Below are 21549 nucleotides of genomic sequence, written 5' to 3' on the forward strand. Positions count from 1 at the left end.
GACTGGTTTGTCCCTTCAGATGACGCACCCTGGAAGTCGCTGAGAAAGCGTGTGAGCTTAGCTCAATTGGTAGATCCCTGGACCGGTAATTCAGAAAATGTGGGTTCGAGTCCTACAGCTGGCTAACCTTTTCAGTGACTTCCATCTTTCATCGTTAATTTCTTAGGCAACTTGAGGCCTTGTATACGATTGTCCCTTCTATGTTGTTCCAGTGTGCAAAAATGTAAGAGTGAAAGGAGGATGAGTGAGAGAGAGTGACTGGTTTGTCCCTTCAGATGACGCACCCTGGAAGTCGCTGAGAAAGCGTGTGAGCTTAGCTCAATTGGTAGATCCCTGGACCGGTAATTCAGAAAATGTGGGTTCGAGTCCTACAGCTGGCTAACCTTTTCAGTGACTTCCATCTTTCATCGTTAATTTCTTAGGCAACTTGAGGCCTTGTATACGATTGTCCCTTCTATGTTGTTCCAGTGTGCAAAAATGTAAGAGTGAAAGGAGGATGAGTGAGAGAGAGTGACTGGTTTGTCCCTTCAGATGACGCACCCTGGAAGTCGCTGAGAAAGCGTGTGAGCTTAGCTCAATTGGTAGATCCCTGGACCGGTAATTCAGAAAATGTGGGTTCGAGTCCTACAGCTGGCTAACCTTTTCAGTGACTTCCATCTTTCATCGTTAATTTCTTAGGCAACTTGAGGACTTGTATATGATTGTCCCTTCTATGTTGTTCCAGTGTGCAAAAATGTAAGAGTGAAAGGAGGATGAGTGAGAGAGAGTGACTGGTTTGTCCCTTCAGATGACGCACCCTGGAAGTCGCTGAGAAAGCGTGTTAGCTTAGCTCAATTGGTAGATCCCTGGACCGGTAATTCAGAAAATGTGGGTTCGAGTCCTACAGCTGGCTAACCTTTTCAGTGACTTCCATCTTTCATCGTTAATTTCTTAGGCAACTTGAGGCCTTGTATATGATTGTCCCTTCTATGTTGTTCCAGTGTGCAAAAATGTAAGAGTGAAAGGAGGATGAGTGAGAGAGAGTGACTGGTTTGTCCCTTCAGATGACGCACCCTGGAAGTCGCTGAGAAAGCGTGTTAGCTTAGCTCAATTGGTAGATCCCTGGACCGGTAATTCAGAAAATGTGGGTTCGAGTCCTACAGCTGGCTAACCTTTTCAGTGACTTCCATCTTTCATCGTTAATTTCTTAGGCAACTTGAGGCCTTGTATATGATTGTCCCTTCTATGTTGTTCCAGTGTGCAAAAATGTAAGAGTGAAAGGAGGATGAGTGAGAGAGAGTGACTGGTTTGTCCCTTCAGATGACGCACCCTGGAAGTCGCTGAGAAAGCGTGTTAGCTTAGCTCAATTGGTAGATCCCTGGACCGGTAATTCAGAAAATGTGGGTTCGAGTCCTACAGCTGGCCAACCTTTTCAGTGACTTCCATCTTTCATCGTTAATTTCTTAGGCAACTTGAGGCCTTGTATACGATTGTCCCTTCTATGTTGTTCCAGTGTGCAAAAATGTAAGAGTGAAAGGAGGATGAGTGAGAGAGAGTGACTGGTTTGTCCCTTCAGATGACGCACCCTGGAAGTCGCTGAGAAAGCGTGTTAGCTTAGCTCAATTGGTAGATCCCTGGACCGGTAATTCAGAAAATGTGGGTTCGAGTCCTACAGCTGGCTAACCTTTTCAGTGACTTCCATCTTTCATCGTTAATTTCTTAGGCAACTTGAGGCCTTGTATATGATTGTCCCTTCTATGTTGTTCCAGTGTGCAAAAATGTAAGAGTGAAAGGAGGATGAGTGAGAGAGAGTGACTGGTTTGTCCCTTCAGATGACGCACCCTGGAAGTCGCTGAGAAAGCGTGTTAGCTTAGCTCGATTGGTAGATCCCTGGACCGGTAATTCAGAAAATGTGGGTTCGAGTCCTACAGCTGGCTAACCTTTTCAGTGACTTCCATCTTTCATCGTTAATTTCTTAGGCAACTTGAGGACTTGTATACGATTGTCCCTTCTATGTTGTTCCAGTGTGCAAAAATGTAAGAGTGAAAGGAGGATGAGTGAGAGAGAGTGACTGGTTTGTCCCTTCAGATGACGCACACTAGAAGTCGCTGAGAAAGCGTGTTAGCTTAGCTCAATTGGTAGATCCCTGGACCGGTAATTCAGAAAATGTGGGTTCGAGTCCTACAGCTGGCTAACCTTTTCAGTGACTTCCATCTTTCATCGTTAATTTCTTAGGCAACTTGAGGACTTGTATACGATTGTCCCTTCTATGTTGTTCCAGTGTGGAAAAATGTAAGAGTGAAAGGAGGATGAGTGAGAGAGAGTGACTGGTTTGTCCCTTCAGATGACGCACACTAGAAGTCGCTGAGAAAGCGTGTTAGCTTAGCTCAATTGGTAGATCCCTGGACCGGTAATTCAGAAAATGTGGGTTCGAGTCCTACAGCTGGCTAACCTTTTCAGTGACTTCCATCTTTCATCGTTAATTTCTTAGGCAACTTGAGGACTTGTATATGATTGTCCCTTCTATGTTGTTCCAGTGTGCAAAAATGTAAGAGTGAAAGGAGGATGAGTGAGAGAGAGTGACTGGTTTGTCCCTTCAGATGACGCACCCTGGAAGTCGCTGAGAAAGCGTGTTAGCTTAGCTCAATTGGTAGATCCCTGAACCGGTAATTCAGAAAATGTGGGTTCGAGTCCTACAGCTGGCTAACCTTTTCAGTGACTTCCATCTTTCATCGTTAATTTCTTAGGCAACTTGAGGCCTTGTATATGATTGTCCCTTCTATGTTGTTCCAGTGTGCAAAAATGTAAGAGTGAAAGGAGGATGAGTGAGAGAAAGTGACTGGCTTGTCCCTTCAGATGACGCACACTAGAAGTCGCTGAGAAGGCGTGTTAGCGTAGGTCAATTGGTAGAGCCCTGGACCGGTAATCGAGAAGATGTGGGTTCGAGTCCTACAGCTGGCTAAACTTTTCAGTAACTTCCATCTTCCATCTTTCAGCCAGTATATTTCTGGACTTCACTGAACCCACGAGGAACGTGAGTTTTGCTTCCTTCGACTGGAAAGCATTTGCTAGGCCAGTACAGACTTCCTGGTGTCATTCGTGTTCTGTGCTGCGTACCGAGAATGCGTGAGCGTTTTGTTCCCGTCTGCAAGAACACTTCAGCATGCAGTTCCAATGTTTCAAACCAGAACTTTCCGAAAGGCGAAAGAGAAAGCTATTGACTGCAACAATCGGTTACAACTCCGACTTGGTGCACCTTCGAAAGCAGCGATTTGATCTGTTCAATTGGCTCATACGAATGTTACGGAAGCAATGCGCAACTTGTTTCACAAGAAGCCGATGATGTCTCGTCCGGGACGCTGTGCTAACCTTATCTGCAGCAGGAGCTTGCAGGGGCAGGACTATGCAGCAGATAAAGGTAAGACGCGTATTGTTAGAAAAGTCAGTCATGTGGTGCAAACGTCATCACGTAGAAAAGAAAAATACACTATCTGTCAGTTACTGCTTCATCCTTTAGAGATTAGGCTCCAGCGGGTGTATTCTCAGTACAGATTTGGAATTGCCTTATTTGTTAAATGATTTCGCAGGCATTCTGGCACCACTGAAGAGCTTGCACTCCACGTCTCAACTATCACCGTCGGGGTTTCAAGCTGAAGGCTCTCACCAGTGCCAACCAGACACCCCTTCAAAGTTCATCTGTTTTTGTTGACGGAACAGTGACGCCTGGTACTGAGACATTTCATTTTCTGATGAATCAAGTGCATTGTATCACGTGTGCTCGACGTCTTGCGTTCGTATACCCTGGGGACCCTTTTCCCACGTCTCGAGACCATGCTCGCTCGCCTGGCTAGCCGAAAAGGAATGGAATGGGTTACCGCGACAAGCAATGTATGTTTATTCTACGTGGATACCAACTGCCTTCCGCTGTGGATACAAGCCTTCCGCTCCAGATCTCGAACGCTCACACACCCCATGTGGCCCAATGAAGGAACGTCCCACATGAGTCAATGAATCAATGAGGAAAATGTTTATTGCATACCTTCGTTCAGAATGCCCCAGGCGACTGCCAGACAACCCAGCTCTCCCTGACGTGCTCGATGCTCCGCTTTTTGTCCCATTTTTCCCTCGCTCCCCGCAATGCTATCAGCATATCAAAGTAAGCAACGCCCCCTCGAGGCGCGCAACACAAGTTGTGGTTCCCACATCTCCCCCCACTACAAAAAGGGAAACAGGAAAACACGTCGGGCTCTCGAAAATTACAATTGTCCATCGGGGTCCAAGTCGATGAGATCATCATCTGCAGGGTCTGGTTGTACCTGTTGTCGTTCTGTTTCCCGTAGTAGATCTGGACGGAGCCGTCGAAGCGTTGAGAGGGCGGTAGAGACATCGATGGATTCCGGTCGAGCCTGCTCAACGCGGGAACGGTGAAGCTCACCCCGCCGGTGGGCTGTGCGGTGCAATTCTGGTACTCCACAAACGGGGCATAATATACGCTGCTCCTCTGCTGACAGGGGTTCAAGTGGGTCTGCTGGGTTTCGCTCCAGCATAGTGAGACCCCGAAACGGTAGTGGGGTGGATGCCGGGTCCGCATTCCTAAGGGGCCGGGGCTGCGCAGACCATCTGTTGTGTGAAGCCCAGGAAACCGGGTAGCCCAGGTGGACTACCGTCCAGGTAGACACTGATCTTCGTCGAGGGCCAGGAGACCGGGACTGGGCCTGCTCAGTCCTCCAAGGGGGCCGTGAAGAGCGACGAGACGGTCGGGGGTCGTTCATATGTTAATGTTCCGTGCTGAAGCTAGAAGAGAGGGGAATAGCAGTAAGAGGGTGACTCCGTACCGCGAGTGCCTGCAAAAGCACTCCCCAAATGTAAACGTGGAAGTCCGCGTAATGGAAAGCACAGTAATAGATACTACGTCGCGAGCACCAGGTTTTGGCGACCGAAAATAGCAACTGCTACGTGCGCTGCGTGCGCATAGTGTCGTAGCGGAAAGCAGGTCCGGAAGGAACCAAGCGTAGTTGGTGCAATGCGGGCCTCTCTAGGTCCCTAATTGCGGTGATCAACCTTTGCACAAATGCGAATAGATCGAATACTTGGGGGAACAACACATTACAAGCATGGTTTGCTCATCCCAACCAGCTAAACGCCGGCACTCATTCGAGTAGATGCGAAATTTACTAGGAAAATACGGTGAATGTACGATCTTCCCATGCTATCACTTCGGAGTTATCAAAGTGATATGCTCGGAGATACAAGCGAAAGGGGGGTAGCACTGGCAGGAATAGCTCGTGCGACACATCCGATATCAGTGTAACGTACAGGATGCACATGATACACGATATTCACGATACTTATAACAGTCTGATAGGCAGTCATGTTATCTGAGAAGCGTAACGGCGCGTGCCGCTGTGCCTGCGGCGGTGGAACCAACCAAGCCTGGAGACGCTACGTCATTAGCATGCCGGCACCTAGCTAGGTTGCACGTTGCTAATAACTTTGCTGTTAAATGCAGCGTCTGATTACGGCCCTGAAGTCACCGTAGTCGAGACATTCTGGGGGAAGGCACTGCAGATACCATGTCCCTATCGACGTTACTGCCCGGGACAGCGGATTACCGTCTAACCAGCCTTTACCCAACCGAAGCAAGCGGCTGGGAAGCTTCCTCCTCTGGGACAGCAGAGATGCTCATGGCTGGGGATGTGTGGCGCATACCCGGAACCGTTCGCTCCCGGGATACGGGTAGTGGAGCGGCTATAAAACTCAAAGAGAACATGAAAACCCCCACAAATAAAACCCACAAAACCCTATCCGTTTTTGTGCAGCGGCAAAAAAGAAACGTAATCAGTAAAGAACAACGTGCATGGGCAACGGCGTGCTTGCCGCTGCCAGGCGCTCGAGCAGGCCGGAAAACTCGGGACGTTCACCGCACACTCAGCAGTGCTGAAACTTTGAGACCATTGCGTGAACAAAAAAAAAAAAAAAAAAATACCGAGGGATTCCGACTATGCTGTCCTTCCGACAGGCATACTGGCCGCCCGGTCCCTGGGACAACAGCGCGAGGCTGTTACAGACGTCCCTAAATAAGAAAGGTTTTAAAAAAAAAAGCATGGATACGCATTCCGGCCTCCCGGTTCATAACGCCGGTGGAACTGGTCTACCTCCACAACGTTGGGCGCCATGTGTGGGACCCTTTTCCCACGTCTCGAGACCATGCTCGCTCGCCTGGCTTGCCCGGCGAAAAGGAATGGAACGGGTTACCGCGACAAGCAATGTATGTTTATTTTACCTGGATACCAACTGCCTTCCGCTCCAGATCTCGAACGCTCACACACCCCATGTGGCCCAATGAAGGAACGTCCCACATGAGTCAATGCATCAATGAGGGAAAGGTTTATTGCATACCTTCGTTCAGAATGCCCCAGGCGACTGCCAGACAACCAGCTCTCCCTGACGTGCTCGATGCTCCGCTTTGTATCCCATTTTTCCCTCGCTCCCCGCAATCTATCAGCATACCACAGTAAGCAACGCCCCCTCGAGGCGCGCAACACAAGTTGTGGTTCCCACAACTCTTGCTGTTGCTCGCTAGCTTAGAGCTTCCAAGCCTTAGGTGTTTGTGTTTTTACTCCAGCGCTTTCAGAGTACATTCAAGCAGTATCATCGTATCATATGCACAGCAGCACACCTTGAGTATTTTGAGTAAGGTATAAATTAAAATGTTGGCTCAGCTGTTGTATTTTGGTCACAAATAAGGTGTTCTTCCAGAGCGCTGAAAGGCAGTTCAGGCAGTTTCATGTGTTCAACAGCACAAACCTTTTCTCAGTTTTCAATAAGGCAAATCTAAATCTTCCAGTTTATGTGTTTATGTCATAAATTGTATTTTTCGAGACGTTTCAGGATTACATTAAAACAGGATCATGTGTGCAACAGTACATACTTTTTCTCAGGTGAAGTAAGGTAAATCTGTCCGCTGTTGTGTTCTGGCAATGCAGCAGAAGCTTGTGTTGCATTCAAGTGGTATCATGTATACAAAAACTTGTTTTATGCCTTTCTGTAGCTGCTGTACTAATATTGTGAGTACAGAGACATTCCTGCAGAACGTATCGGAGCATCTTGTGTGCTATTGTTGGATCTCCAGCAGTATATTGATAATGTTCATTATTCAATGACTTCAGCTAACTTTTACATTCTTACTTCCAGGTAAACCTGTCACGCAGATGCCCTACCCCTCGGTATGCATAGTTCAAGATTGTACCGAAACAGTCCACCTGGAGCCTTATTTTTTAATTGGCAGTGTCATTACTATCACAACACACCACACACTGCATGTCTGTGCGTGTACAATGCATCAAACCTATTCTCAGGTACAGGCGAGCTGGTACACAATTACAACATGAAACAACTGACACAGAGATTGTAAAGTCATGTCTTTTCTTCCGCGCCTCGGGTTTCATGTTGTTATCCTCACATGCAGCTCATTTCGCCTGCGCTGTGCAGCATGAGCAAAAGTACATGTTGTTTTTGGTCACATGACACGGGACATAAATACAGTGAAACCTGCCTATGTTGGACACCCGCGGTGCAGCCGAAGCGTGTCCTACTTATAGAGGTGTCCGAGATACAGAATATAGCGGAAGCAAAAAAAAAAAAAGGAAAACATCACAGGTGTGTTGCCAGAAATGTCCCCCTTCTTCAATTTATGGTCCTTACTGGTACCTGGTGGTGGTGCCTGGTAGTGGCACCTCTACCCACTCTTCACTGATAAATATTACTGAATTTAGTAGATTCAGTTCCGTTCAGATTCCACTCAATGGCATTACCTCTGGAGCTTTTCGAGCAGCTAGGACTTGTCTCTGAAGCGTCAGCCAGCTTTTCATTGCTTTGGTGCCGTGTGCGTTCAAAGCCTCTAGACAAACTGTGCTTACACAAAGCTTAAGTGCTTACACAAAGAATTACATTGTAGACTGAGAGCATTTGTTTTTGGACTCAAAAAACTAAAGCAACAAAATGCTGAGACCAGTATAGGGGAAAAGGGGGGCGAAAGTCAAGGCCACTGGCTCATTTTGGGCCTTTTGGTGCAAAGATGGGCCGATATTGAGGTAATTTGGGCACGGTTTTGTCCGACTTAGCAGGGAAAACTCTGTTCTACTTCCGAGATATAGGGAGGTGTTCGACACGTAGTTTCAATGGGAGCTTGCACGTGCAATGAGATCTTGTCAGACATGCGGAGTTGTCCGAGGTAGGGAGGTGTCTGACTTTGGAGGTTTTACTGTACTATATGGGATTCTACATCATGTAATCTAACATTTGTTCACGTTCGGATATTTTAACCATGGAATTTACCTTACATGCGCCTACAATGCGCCTACCATGTCGAAACACGAACAACTGCTAGACAGCAGCATGTACTGTTGCCGTATAGCATTTATGGCTTGCGTCCTTGATCGGAAACAGTGATATCTTTTTCTGCTACAACCGGTAAACTACAGTAAATATTTAGAAATACTGTGTCATACCATAAAGTACTATGGGAAATGGCACTTTGAAAAACTGGAGAAGACTGTCATTAGAACGGGGGACATGTTCTACGGTCCACTGTTCATGTTCAACAATAGGAACAATCCGGGGTAGTTGGTATAGTTCATGATGACGAATAGCAGCAAGACGACAAGGACAAGGTAGAAGTAGACAGGACGACTGGAGTGGTCCTGTCTACTTCTACCCTGTCCTTGTCTTCTTGCTGCTATTCGTTCATGTTCTACAATTTTTTACACTGTGTGCTGTACCATGTAATGCACTGCAGGCCCACCCCAGTATGGTAACGCTCTGAATACTGATTTGCTCAAAAAAGGAATGTGTGCGTTTCTTGTACTAACTTCCCCTTATGCAAAGTAGTAGAAAACTGTTTTCAGCCAATGAGGATGAGGACATCATTCTGGAGGGACATCATTCTGGAATCTCGTTGACCTACAATGTGTGGTGTGTGAAGGCGATTTTGAAGAGTTTAGGTGGTACAAGACTGTGTTCCCACATTCTTGGCAGTGTTGACTAATGACCATAATAAAGTAGGGAGTACATTTGTTGCTTCATATATGTGTGTCATGGCAAAGTATGTAGAGATACATCTGTCTCAACATGCAGGTGCCAAACCTGCTTTTTGGGCCTAAAATATGACAAATAGTTGTCTGTTCATCACCACTAATCATGTGCCGGCCTCCATGACATGTTTGTGACATTCCAAAGTGATTCACATGTCCCATAGATGCGTGCAATGCTGAAGATGGCTGTTTAACTTCTATGGATTGTTGTTTCAAGAAAAGTACTGTGTGATTTGCTAACAGCGCATGGCTGTACCTTCACAATTCTACATAAAAATATGTAAAGTTTGCCGAAGGAAACATCATGAAGGTCCATAGCGAAAAACCCTGAGACGACGGATAGGAAGGGACATACACAATGTCTCAACTTGGTGTGTGTATGTCCATTCTTGTATCTCCTCTTCAGGTCTCGCTATCATGGACGCTATCACCAGCTCGCTTACTGTTGAACCGTTCTTTCAACGATAAAGGTCACTTTCATGAACTGGATGGAAGCCAACATGCTGTCAACAAGAAGAATAATGGAAGGAGCTCAATATGATCTTTAGGCTTTGCGTGGTCATTGCTTTCTGACAAATGGTGACTTAGGATTTCAGAACAGTGCCTGCAGTGGTAGTATTCTTGTGTTCTCACACTTGACACCAATTGCGTGTCATCGGTCACCTGTAATCTGCTAACATGCACATAGCTAAAACAAAGTATATTTGTATTTCTTTGAATACAGTTGGTAGAGCACATTGTTTTTTACACGTCCTTTGGAAAATATAACTAAAAATTATCTACTCTGCAAGTCTCCTGTCAGCTCTATAGAGCAGCTTCGAATTTCACTAGAAGCTACGTGTGAAACCTAGACCAAACTAGTGTTGATGGTCCATATAGGTCATAGATATATACTATTATGATTAGATCATAGGTTAAGCTTAGGTCCTGATTGGTAGCAACGCAATTGATTAAAAATTGGTGCAGGAGGTGACCAACATAACTAAATACACCAACTGACTGTCACTAATTTTGTAGTGTTATACTTTCGAAACAACATTAATACGCCGCAGTGGTCTTTTCTTCTTTGTTCCTTTTAACCTAGAAATATTAGGTGTTTTGCATCACCAGCCTTAGTTGATGGCGAGAGCTATAGATCCATAACTTGAAAACCCGACACTAGGGGACAAAAAAAAAAAAAACGACAACACAGACAGCACCCTGTCTGTTTTACAACCTAGTTATGTTGTCGTCGTTGTCTGTGTTGTCGTTTTTTGTCCCCTAGTCTCGGATTTTTAAGTTATGGATTTAGTTGCTGACCGTGCAGTTATTTACATTGAGCGCTGCAGTTTCATATTTGTTTCTCTGGACAAGCAAGCCCGGGCTTCCCCACTTTTATAAGGGTCTTTCAGCTTTGACAGGGCATTTGTGGACAAGGAAAACATTTGGACTCGGTGTATTTTGCTACGAAGTGCACCGTACAAGGCAGAGGACAGCATCAACCATTTCCACCAAGGCTATTAAATTTGTGATAAAGTGCATATACCTTTTGTCACCGACTAATTTGGTGGCAGAGTGAGTTGAGCGGCAGTTGTGCAATTTTAAACACATGTTCAAAAAAATATTACGGTATGGGAAGTGCTGCCTGGTCGAACATGTGGAGTACACAATATAATAATTGGGGGTTTACGTCGCAAGACAAATGAGTGTGGAATGCACAGCACAGTGTAATGTTCCTTATTCTGGCAATGTTAGCATGTTTCAAGAAGTTGGAAATGCTGCACTACCCTTAAAGCTTAGCTACGCCGATTTTCGAGTGTTACAGAATGGAATGGTACTCACACGATGTGTTCATAAGGGAACACTGATTATGTATGCAAAATAGTTATCCCAAACTCCTCGTGGTTTTCCGAAAAAGTGAATTTTTAGTTTCACTGACATCCCATCTTGTGGCCCGCAAACCCTGTGCCGACGACACATTCGTGGTCTGCCCGCGCTCCGGCTTGGCAAGACTTTTGGCTTGGTTTCTTCCGCCAAGCCGGCCAGTTTCTCCTGCCGAGCCGTCTGCTGCGCAGATTCACATTGGGGAAGTGATAAACAGTTCGCTATTAGGGAGCCAATATATTTCTGGACTTCACTAAACCCACGAGTAACGTGAGTTTTGCTTCCTTCGACTGCAAAGCATTTGCTAGGTCTGTACAGACTTCCTGGTGTCATTCGTGTTTTGTGCTGCGTGCCGAGAATGCGTGAGCGTTTTGCTCCCGTCTGCAAGAACACTTCAGCATGCAGTTCCAATGTTTCAAACCACAATTTTCCGAAAGGCGAAAGAGTAATCTATTGACTGCAACAATCGGTTACAACTCCGACTGGGTGCCACCTTCGAAAGCAGTGATTTGATCTGTTCATCTGGCTCATACGAATGTTGCGGAAGCAATGCGTAACTTGTTTCACAAGAAGCTGAAGATGTCTCGTCCGGGATGCTGTGCCAACCTTATCTGCAGCAGGGGATTGCAGGGGCAGGACTAGGCAGCAGATAAAGGTAAGACGCGTAATGTTAGACAAGTCAGTCGTGCGGTGTAAATTGCATCGCGTAGAAGAGAAAAATACGCTATCTGTCAGTTACAGCTTCATCCTTTAGAGATTACGCCCCAGCGGGTGTATTCTCAGTACATATTTGGAATTGCCTTATTTGTTAAATGATTTCGCAGGCATTCTGGCACCACCGAAAAGCTTGCACTCCACGTCTCAACTATCACCGTCTGGGTTTCAAGCTGAAGGCTTTCACCAGTGCCAACCAGACGCCCCTTCAAAGTTCATATGTTTTTGTTGACGGAACAGTGACACCTGGTACTGAGGCATTTCATTTGCTGATTAATCAAGTGCATTCCATCACTTCTGCTCGACTTCTTGTGTTCGTATACCCTTGCTGTAGAGCAACCATGCCTGAGGTGCCAGCGCTTTCAGACTACATTTAAGCGGTATCATCGTATCATATGCACGGCAGCACATCTTGTGTATTTTGAGTAAGGTATAAATTCAATGTTGGCTCAGCTGTTGTATTTTGGTCACCAATAAGGTGTTCTTCCAGAGCGCTCAAGGGCAGTTCAAGCAGTTTCATGTATGCAACAGCACATACTTTTTCTCAGTTTTGACTAAGGTAAATCGAAATCTTCCAGTTGATGTCTTTCGGTCATAAATTATGTTTTTCGAGACATTCAAACAGCATCATATGTGCAACAGTACATACTTTTTCTCAGGTGAAGTAAGGTAAATCTGTCCGCCGTGGTGTTCTGGCAGTGCAGCGGAAGCTTGTGTTGCATTCAAGTGGTATCATGTATACAAAAACTTGTTTTATGTCTTTCTGTAGCTGCTGTACTAATATTGTGAGTACAGAGGCATTCCTGCATAACATATCGGAGCATCTTGTGTGCTATTGTTGGTATGATCTGCAGCAGTATATTGATAATGTTAATTATTCAATGACTTCAGCTAACATTTACATTCTTACTTCCAGGTAAACCAGTCACGCAGATGCCCTACCCCTTGGTATGCATAGTTCAAGATTGTACCGAAACAATCCACATGGAGCATTACAACACACCACATACTGCATGTCTATGCTGCGTGTACAATGCATCAAACGTATTCTCAGGTACAGGCCAGCTGGTACGCAATTACAACATGAAACAACTGACACAGGGACCGTAAAGTCATACCTTTTCCTCCGCGCCTCGGGTTTCATGTTATTATCCTCACATGCAGCTCAATTCGCCTGTGCTGTGCAGCATGAGCAACAGCATATATTGTTTGTGGTCACATGACACGGAACATAAATACAGTGAAACCTTCCTATGTTGGACACCCGCGGTGCAGCCGAAGCGTCTCCTACTTATAGATGTGTCCGAGTAACAGAATATGAGGGCAACAAAAAATGGAAGAGATCACAGCTGTGAGAAATGTCCCCCTTCTTCATTTTAAGGTCCTTAGTGGTACCTGGTGGAGGTGCCTGGTAGTGGTACCTCTACCCACTCACTGATAATTATTACTGATTTTAGTATATTCAGTTCCGTTCAGATTCTACTCAATGGCATTACCTCTGGAGCCTTTCGAGCTGCAAGGACTTGTCCCTGAAGCGTCAGCCTACTTCTCATAGCTTTGGTGCAGTGCTCGTTCAAAGGCTCTAGACAAACTGAAGACAAGTGCTCACATAAAGAATTACAATGTAGACTACCAGCACTTGTTTTTGGACTCTAAAAACTAAAGCAACAAAATGCTGAGACCAGTACAGGGGAAAAAAGGGGCAAAAGTCAAGGCCACTGGCTCATTTTGGGTCTTTTTGGTGCAACGATGGGCCGATATTGAGGTAATTTGGCCAGGGTTTTGTCCGACTTTGCAGGGAAAACCCTATCCTACTTCCAAGATAGGGACGTGTCCGACACAGAATTTCGTTCCCATGTAGTTTCAATGGGAGCCTGCCCGTGCAATGAAATCATGGGATAGTTGTCCGAGGTAGGGAGGTGTCCGACTTGAAGGTTTTACTGTACTATAGAGCATTCTACATCATGTAATCTAACAGTTGTTCACGTTTGGATATTTTAACCATGGAATTCACCCTGCATGCACCATACCATGTACACAACTGTACACAACCAAACACTAACAACTGCTAGAGAGCAGCATGTACTGTTTCCGTATAGCACTTATGGCTTGCGTCCTGTGATCGGAAACAGTGGTGTCTTTTTTCTGCTACAACCAGTAAACTACAGTAAAGATTTAGAAATACTGTGTCATACCATAAAGCACTATGGGAAATGGCAGTTTGAAAAACTGGAGAAGACTGTCATTCGAACGGGGGACATGTTCTACGGTGAAATTTTTTACAGTGTGTGCTGCACCACGTAATGCACTGCAGGCCTACCACAGTATGGTAACGCTCTGAATACTGATTTGCTCAAAAAAGGAATCTGTGCGTTTCTTGTACTAACTTCCCTTATGCAAAGTAGTAGAAAAATGTTTTCAGCCAATGGGGAGCGAGAGGACATCATTCTGGAGTCTCGTTGACCTACAATGTGTCGTGTGTGAAGGTCATTTTGAAGAGTGTAGGTGGTACAAGACAGTGTTCCCACGTTCTTGGCAGTGTTGACTAATAACCATAATAAAGTAGAGGGTCCATTTGTTGCTTCATATATTTGTGTCATGGCAAAGTATGTAGAGATACATCTGTCTCAACATGCAGGTGACAAAACTGCTTTTTATGCCTAAACTATGACAAATAGTTGTCTGTTCAGCACCACTAATCATGTGCCGGCCTCCATGACATGTCTGTGACATTCCAAAGTGATTAACATGTCCCATAGATGTGTGCAATGCTGAAGATGACTGTGTACCTTCTATGGATTCTTGATTCAAGAAAAGTACTGTGTGATTTGCTAACGGTGCCTGGCTGTACCTTCACAATTCTACATAAAAATATGTAAAGTTTGCCGAAGGAAATATCATGACGATCCATAGCGAAAAACCCTGAGACGAGGGATAGGAAGGGGCATACACAATGTCTCAACATAGCTTGTTTATGTCCCTTCTTGTATCTCTTCTTTAGGTCTCGCCATCATGGACACTATCACCAGCTAGCTTGCTATTGAACCGTTCTTTCAACGATAAGGGTCACTTTCATGGACTGGATGGCAGCCAACATGCTGTCAATAAAAAGAATAATGGAAGGAGCTCAATATGATCCTTAGGCTGTGCGTGGTCATTGCTTTCTGACAAATGGTGACTTTGAATTCCAGGACAGTGCCTGCAGTGGTAGTATTCTTGTGTTCTCACCCTTGACGCCCATTGTGTGTCATCGATCACCTATAATCTGCTAATATGCACATAGCTAAAACAAAGTATATTTGTATTTCTTTGAATACAGTTGGTACAGCACATTGTTTTTTACACGTTCTTTGGAAAATATAAATAAAAAATTATCTACTCTGCAAGTCTGCCGTCAGCTCTACAGAGCAGCTTCGAATTTCACTAGAAGCCACGTGTGAAACCTAGACCAAACTAGTGGTGAAGGTCCATATAGGTCATAGATAGATACTATTATTATTATTAGATCATAGGTCAGGCTTAGGTCCTGGTTGGTAGCAACGCATTTGAATTTTATTAAAAATTGGTGCAGGAGGTGACCAACATAATTAAATACACCAACTGACTCTCACAAATTTTGTGGTGTTATACTTTTGAAACAACATTAATACGCTGCAGTGGTCTTTTCTCCTTTTAACCTAGAAATATTAGGTCTTCGGCATCACCAGCCTTAGTTGCTGAGCGTGCAGTTATTTACGTTGAGCACTGCAGTTTCATATTTGTTTCTCTGGACAAGCAAGCCCGCTTCCCCATTTTGATAAGAGTCTTTCAGCTTTGACAGGGCATTTAGGGACAAGGAAAACATTTGGACTATTGTGCATTTTGCTATGAAGTGCACCGTACAAGGCAGAGGACAACATCAACCATTTCCACTAAGGTTATTAAATTTGTGATAAAATACATATACCTTTTGTCACTGACTAATTTGGTGGCAAAGTTACTTGAGTGGCAGTTGTGCAATTTTAAGCACATGTTTAAGAAAAATAGGATATGGGAAGTGCTGACTGGTTGAACATGTGGAGTACCCAATATAATAATTGGGGGTTTACTTCGCGAGACAACTGAGTGTGGAATACACAGCACAGTGTAATGTTCCTTATTCTGGCAATGTTAGCATGGTTCAAGAAGTGGGAAATGTTGCACTACCCTTAATGACATCTGTTGGGCCCAGCAAACAGGGTACACATACCCTCATCTGAAGACACTATGCCTAACTCAAAAGCAATATGAGATCTACCCGTACGTGTTTATTTGCGAAACTATTATGAATGAAATATGGCCTGTGTGGTATAGAACAATGCGCACACTCAAGTAAACATGCAAAAATACGTGTAAGGGCTCTCGACCTACATGCCGCGATGCGCTCTACGAGATAAACAACACACTACAAAACTACATCCAACACTTTTTGTGCGGGGCAACTCTAATGAACACTTTCATATAACCGACGAATGGTTCAACGAATGCGGTTCGAGTGGTCACGATACATTCCTACGTCGTTCATTGCAGTCGCGCTATGATGCTGCACAATATATGTATCTCGTGTAACAAGCCTGGCAATCGCACGATGTGCATGGGCAGAAATACGGCCTTCTTTATTTGAAAACCAGTCCTCTGCAGGTATGTGCTCAAACGATCACCAAGTCTCACGTTGTTGCTCAATCGCTCCCATTCCTGCACTTGTAGTAAAAGCAGCAAACGGGTTGACGTGAATGGCAGTCGAACGGTTGAACTGCGAAGTTCTCGAGCACATAATCACAATTTCACGCCGAAAATGATGTTGAGGTGAGTTCGCGGTTGTTGTTTCCATCGTTCAATAGTTCTCGGGAATACGTCGGACGAAACGCTCATCGTAGCCGGGGGCCATAACTGGATTTCCTCGCAAACGGGAGAAGACGCCAGGGAAGTCAGAGAAAGCCTCAGCTTTTATCCAATCAGACGCACGATTCTCTATCTACGTATATGGAGCAGGTTTATCCCATCTACGTCACAAAAATGGCTGCGCCCATGGCTTGTTTTGGTTTCTTTGATGAATTAACATTCGTAATAGGAAGACAAAATTGAGAAACGAAGGTGCGTTTCGGGGGCAGTTGGATGTGCTCGTTCTGAATATCACAACCGTTTCAACACATCGGGAAATCGGCGTAGCTGACCTTTAATAATATCTGTTGAGTCCAGCAAACAGGATACATATACCCTGATCTGACGACGCTATGCCTCACTCAAAAGCAGTATGAGATCCACCCGTACGTGTTTATTTGCGAAACTATTATGAATGAAATATGAACTGTGTGGTATAGAACAATGCGCACACTCAAGTAAACATGCGAAAAATACGTATAAGGGATCTCGATCTACATGCTGAGATGCGCTCTACGAGATAAAGAACACACTACAAAACTACATCCAACACTTTTTGTGCGAGGCAACTCTAATGGCTGCTTTCCTATAACCGACGAATGGTTGAACGAATGCAGTTCGAATGGTCACGATACATTCCTACGCCGTTCATTGCGGTCACGCTATGATGCTGCACAATATATGTATCTCGTGTAACAAGCCTGGCAATCGCAAGATGTGCAGGGGCAGAAATACGGTCTTCTTTCTTTCAAGACCAGTCATCTGCAGGTATATGATCAAAGGACCACCAAGGCTCACGTTGTTGCTCAATCGCTCCCATCCCTGCACTTGTAGTAAAAGGAGCAAACGGGTCGACGTCAATGGCAGCTGAACGGTTGCACTGCGAAGTTCTCGAGCACATAATCACAATTTCACGCCGGAAATGCTCTTGAGGTGAGTTCGCCCAGTTGTTGTTTCCATCGTTCAATATTTCTCGGGATTACCTCGGACAAAATGCTAATCGTAGCCGGCCGCCATTACTGCATTTCCTCGCAAACGGGAGAAAGCCTCATCTTTCATCCAATCAGAAGCACGATTCTCTATCTACCTACATGGAGAAGGTTTGTCCCATCTACGTTACAAAAATGGCTGCGCCCATGGCTTGTTTTGGTTTCTTTGATTAATTAATTTTTGTAATGGGAAACAAAATTGGGAAACGAAGGTGCGTTTCGTGGGCAGTTACATGTGCTCGTTTTGAATATCACAACCGTTTTAACACATCGGGAAATCGGCGTAGCTGACCTTTAAATAGGTGGTTAGTAGCGATTTCCATCATCTGGGCTTAATATCCAAGACCTCTAGTGGATTTACCGATCCACATTGCTCTATCGACCGTATCGCGTATGTGCCATTCCCTGAGTGAAGTATTGTTCTGTGATTTGGAACTCGATTGGGATTGCTCTTCCTACATACATTGAAAGCGTACAGTGGAGGTTCGTTTCTAACTTTGACGGGTATTTAGGATGGCGGCACTGTTACGATTACGCATGAATTATTAATCCTCGTTACCTTGAGAGACTGGAAGTCAGACGCAATATTAGTGATCTCAAGTTTTTATAGAAGTGTGTAGAAGTATTTATTTGTAGTCTCGATTTAATTAGATAATTCAGGCATCCCGTCCTCCCCTCCAGCGAAGTTTCCAACTCGCTCTCGATTCTATCCAGCAGTACCTGTCACTGTTGATGTCACCGTCCCTGCGGCTAAGGTTGCCCTGATGAAACTGTCCAACATATGTGCAATACCCGTACATGCCTATCGTCCCCCCGCCAAACTCTTGTTTCGGAGTGCTAAAAGACGTAGATCACTCTCTGAGCGACGCTCAGATTTTGAAAGCAATCAATAGCGATTTACCAGTACCAGCAGCGCGCTGCATCAGGAAAAATGCAGGAGCCATCAGGATTACGTTTCTAGGGAAAAAACCACCACAGCAAATTACCTTCCACCTTGTGAGCGTGCACGTGTACTAGTTTCAGCAAAGGGCACTGCAGCGTAAAAAGTGCCATCGTTATGGTCATGTAACAGAAAACAAGTTAGTGCAAACTGTGACAGTGACTACTAGAATAACGAGCGCTAAAAGAAAGAACCGCATTGCGTCAACTGCGTCCTCTACTACCCAAGACGGGATTACTCTCGTTTACACTTCGCAAAATAAACTTCGAGAATAAACTCCTCGAAATAAATCACCAAAAAATCCACGGTGTAAAGATAATGGAGTAAAAATCAACTTTTGCGATACAAGCACTTCAGATTCAAACTTTCAAAATAAATCGTCTCTGATTGGTCGACAACCACGACAGCCTCAGAGCAGCGAAGGCTTTTGGCTCCCGCGTCTCAAAATAGTTCCCCGCAGGATGAGGCTCTTTGCGGTGGGCAGGGAACGAGAGTACCGAGTCTCGACGAATCGTTTACTGTATTCTCCGCCGGCTATCAGGATTCTGTTGACACTGCAGTTAATGTGTTGTTCTGCTGCTCGCCTGTCCAATTTGAGTATGTCGAACTCTGAATTCGTGTCGTGTCACCAAATGAGTTCCCGGTGTTGGTTCCCGCTATGGTGGACACCTGCTATATTATTAACATTGTCGCGAACATCGCCATTCTCCTGCAGGGCTGCCTTGGTTGTGAAATCGTAGAGTTGAAAAGTGAAGATAGACGAAAAAGTCTTATTCCGATACCGTTTGGACGTGTTGTGCTTGTCCGTCTGTATGTGTGTGTGTGTGTGTTCCAGCCTCAGAACCGTAGAATCGTGAAATCGTAACCTGCCTGTGGGTTCCTGGTGAGCCTACGTTCCGATAAATGCAGGTAACAGGTACTGGACAGACTCTCGAAATGCATTTCTGCAAATAAGCTGCATATGAATGTAAATAAATTGTTTTTGCAAGAAAAAAACTATTTTCTCTCGGATGAATAACTTGAGTCGGCATAGGTGCCTTAATTTTTTATAACCAGCACACGGTAATCTCAAAGTGTAACGAAATAAGATTCCAATTTCAGGAACATCCACATTAATTCGCGCACCTTCCTAGACAACGATTTGCCATGCAAAAGCTGCAAGTGATGTATCTACACATAATACTTCAAGCACTTTGTTTTCACTGGTCTTCGAATACCCTGGAACCTAAGGATGCCATTTTCAAGGCCTTAAAAACCATGAAATTTTCTCACAGAAATTGTTGCATTTTTTTTTATTCGCGTGGATATACAGTGGAAATTCTGGTTATGAGATGTCGGAACTGAAGAAAACCAAGCGGCAATCAGTAACTGAAATGAGAAGTGTGAGAAATGAATGGCACCCTCTGTTGTATTTGTTTGCCTTCCTTTCTCTCCTATGATCTTCACATTCAGAAATCCCCAGTTACGTTTATTACCAGGTCACCCTTTATGGTAAGCACCCAAGCCAAGAAGAGGTCTAAAATTTACGGTACCATGCAGCTACTTCATTGTGTGGTACCCTTGCACCTATTTTTACAGCTTACAAATATTGTGATGAAATATGAAATCGCTATCAAACTTGCATCCTGCGCGACATTACATTACATGTGCTGCTTGCAGTTCTGCAGCGCTGTTTCTTCTTCACGTTCAAGTGAAAAGGCAAAAAGAACGCTCCGAGACTTGCTCTCACAAAACCATTATTTCGGGGCCATGTCCTCGCACTAAATGGTCACGAGCATACTTTTGAAAACTATAGCGGCACATATGGAAACCGACGTTGCATTTGCACAGACCTTCTATTTCCAATAATTAAACGAGACCTAATTAGTACATCCACTTCGGATGTAGAACATGTTGTCATTCCTTATAACTGCAAAAATATGATTTCTCGAAGAATAAAAAAAAAATCAGTCCATGGACACGTTATATGCACCGCACCTACTAGAAATTAACCAGTGGTTGCTGAAAATATGCTCGTATTTCTGTTTTATGTGATGTATGGCCCACATTTGTTTTTGACCAGCTATGCCAGTCTGAGAGCTCCGACGCCAGACTAGCTAATTCCTGCTCTTTGTCCTTCATGCGGTCACATATATGTCCACTACAAGGAAGCTAGCTGGTACTAACAGATCCAAACAGGTGAATTAACATAAACACAATCGCATAGCAGAGTGAATAACAACCACCTTTATTGACTTTGTTTGCTTGGTCGATGGAAACTGAAGGTGGCATATTTCTTTCCTCGGATTTTTTTGTATTCATTTGTTCCAGCTAAAAACAGAAGCCATACACTGAGCAGCAGGGCATAATAAAACCTTCGATAAGCATCACTTTGCCTCTTTGGCTTTGGCAAGCATGGCTTTGCCTCCACAAGCATGACTTTGACATAATTGCTTTGTGCCGTGACAAAGGGTACTATGACTGTGTTCGCAGTACCCTTTAAAACGTTGGCACCTATAGGGCTAGATTGCAGCCCCCTATTGTGTGCAGATATTCTGATGCCTGCAGAGCCGTTAGCTGTTCTTCTGGGTGAAAGAAAGCTTGAAGACTGCATACGTTATGGCTCACCGCCAAAGATATACGGTTGGAGAAGAAATTACTGGACACAAAGCACAGTGAGGCATGCCACAAGGAGGTACTATTACTTTGAGCCACTTTCTGTTAATGCAGCATAAACACCCATTTCCACTGAAAGAAAGACTGTGGGCTTTTTTTCTGTTGTGGTTGAAGGGCACACGAGATCATAGTAAATGATCTGAGCCAGTATGGTCAGCTGATGCTATAAGATCTACTGAAAATACATGCCAGCAGATTCTGAACATGCTATAGGAGAGGGTATGCCCTTGAAATGATGAGATTTGTTCACTTTCCAGATGATTGATTGATTGATTATGTGTTTAGTGGCACAAAGGCAACAAAGGCCATAGAGCGCCAAAACTATGCTGAGTGTGTCGGAGACGATTATGGGAAAGATGATGTAAGAGAGAGTGTGGTAGTTAAAACCTATCTACAGGTATGAGCGATGAGCGATGAT

The 21549-nt window shown here is 44.7% G+C and overlaps 1 long non-coding RNA gene across 1 annotated transcript; it reads left to right on the plus strand.

Annotated features, from left to right (window-relative positions):
- The first annotated feature begins 3209 nt into the window (after positions 1-3209).
- On the plus strand, positions 3210-7719 carry LOC135371400 (uncharacterized). The gene is made up of 3 exons (XR_010415589.1): positions 3210-3397; positions 3567-3705; positions 7174-7719. It is a non-coding gene; the product is annotated as an uncharacterized LOC135371400 (long non-coding RNA).
- The last annotated feature ends 13830 nt before the right edge of the window (positions 7720-21549 follow it).

The sequence above is a fragment of the Ornithodoros turicata genome, unplaced genomic scaffold, assembly GCF_037126465.1.
Source record: "Ornithodoros turicata isolate Travis unplaced genomic scaffold, ASM3712646v1 Chromosome11, whole genome shotgun sequence".
In the NCBI taxonomy this organism is placed as follows: Eukaryota; Metazoa; Arthropoda; class Arachnida; order Ixodida; family Argasidae; genus Ornithodoros; species Ornithodoros turicata.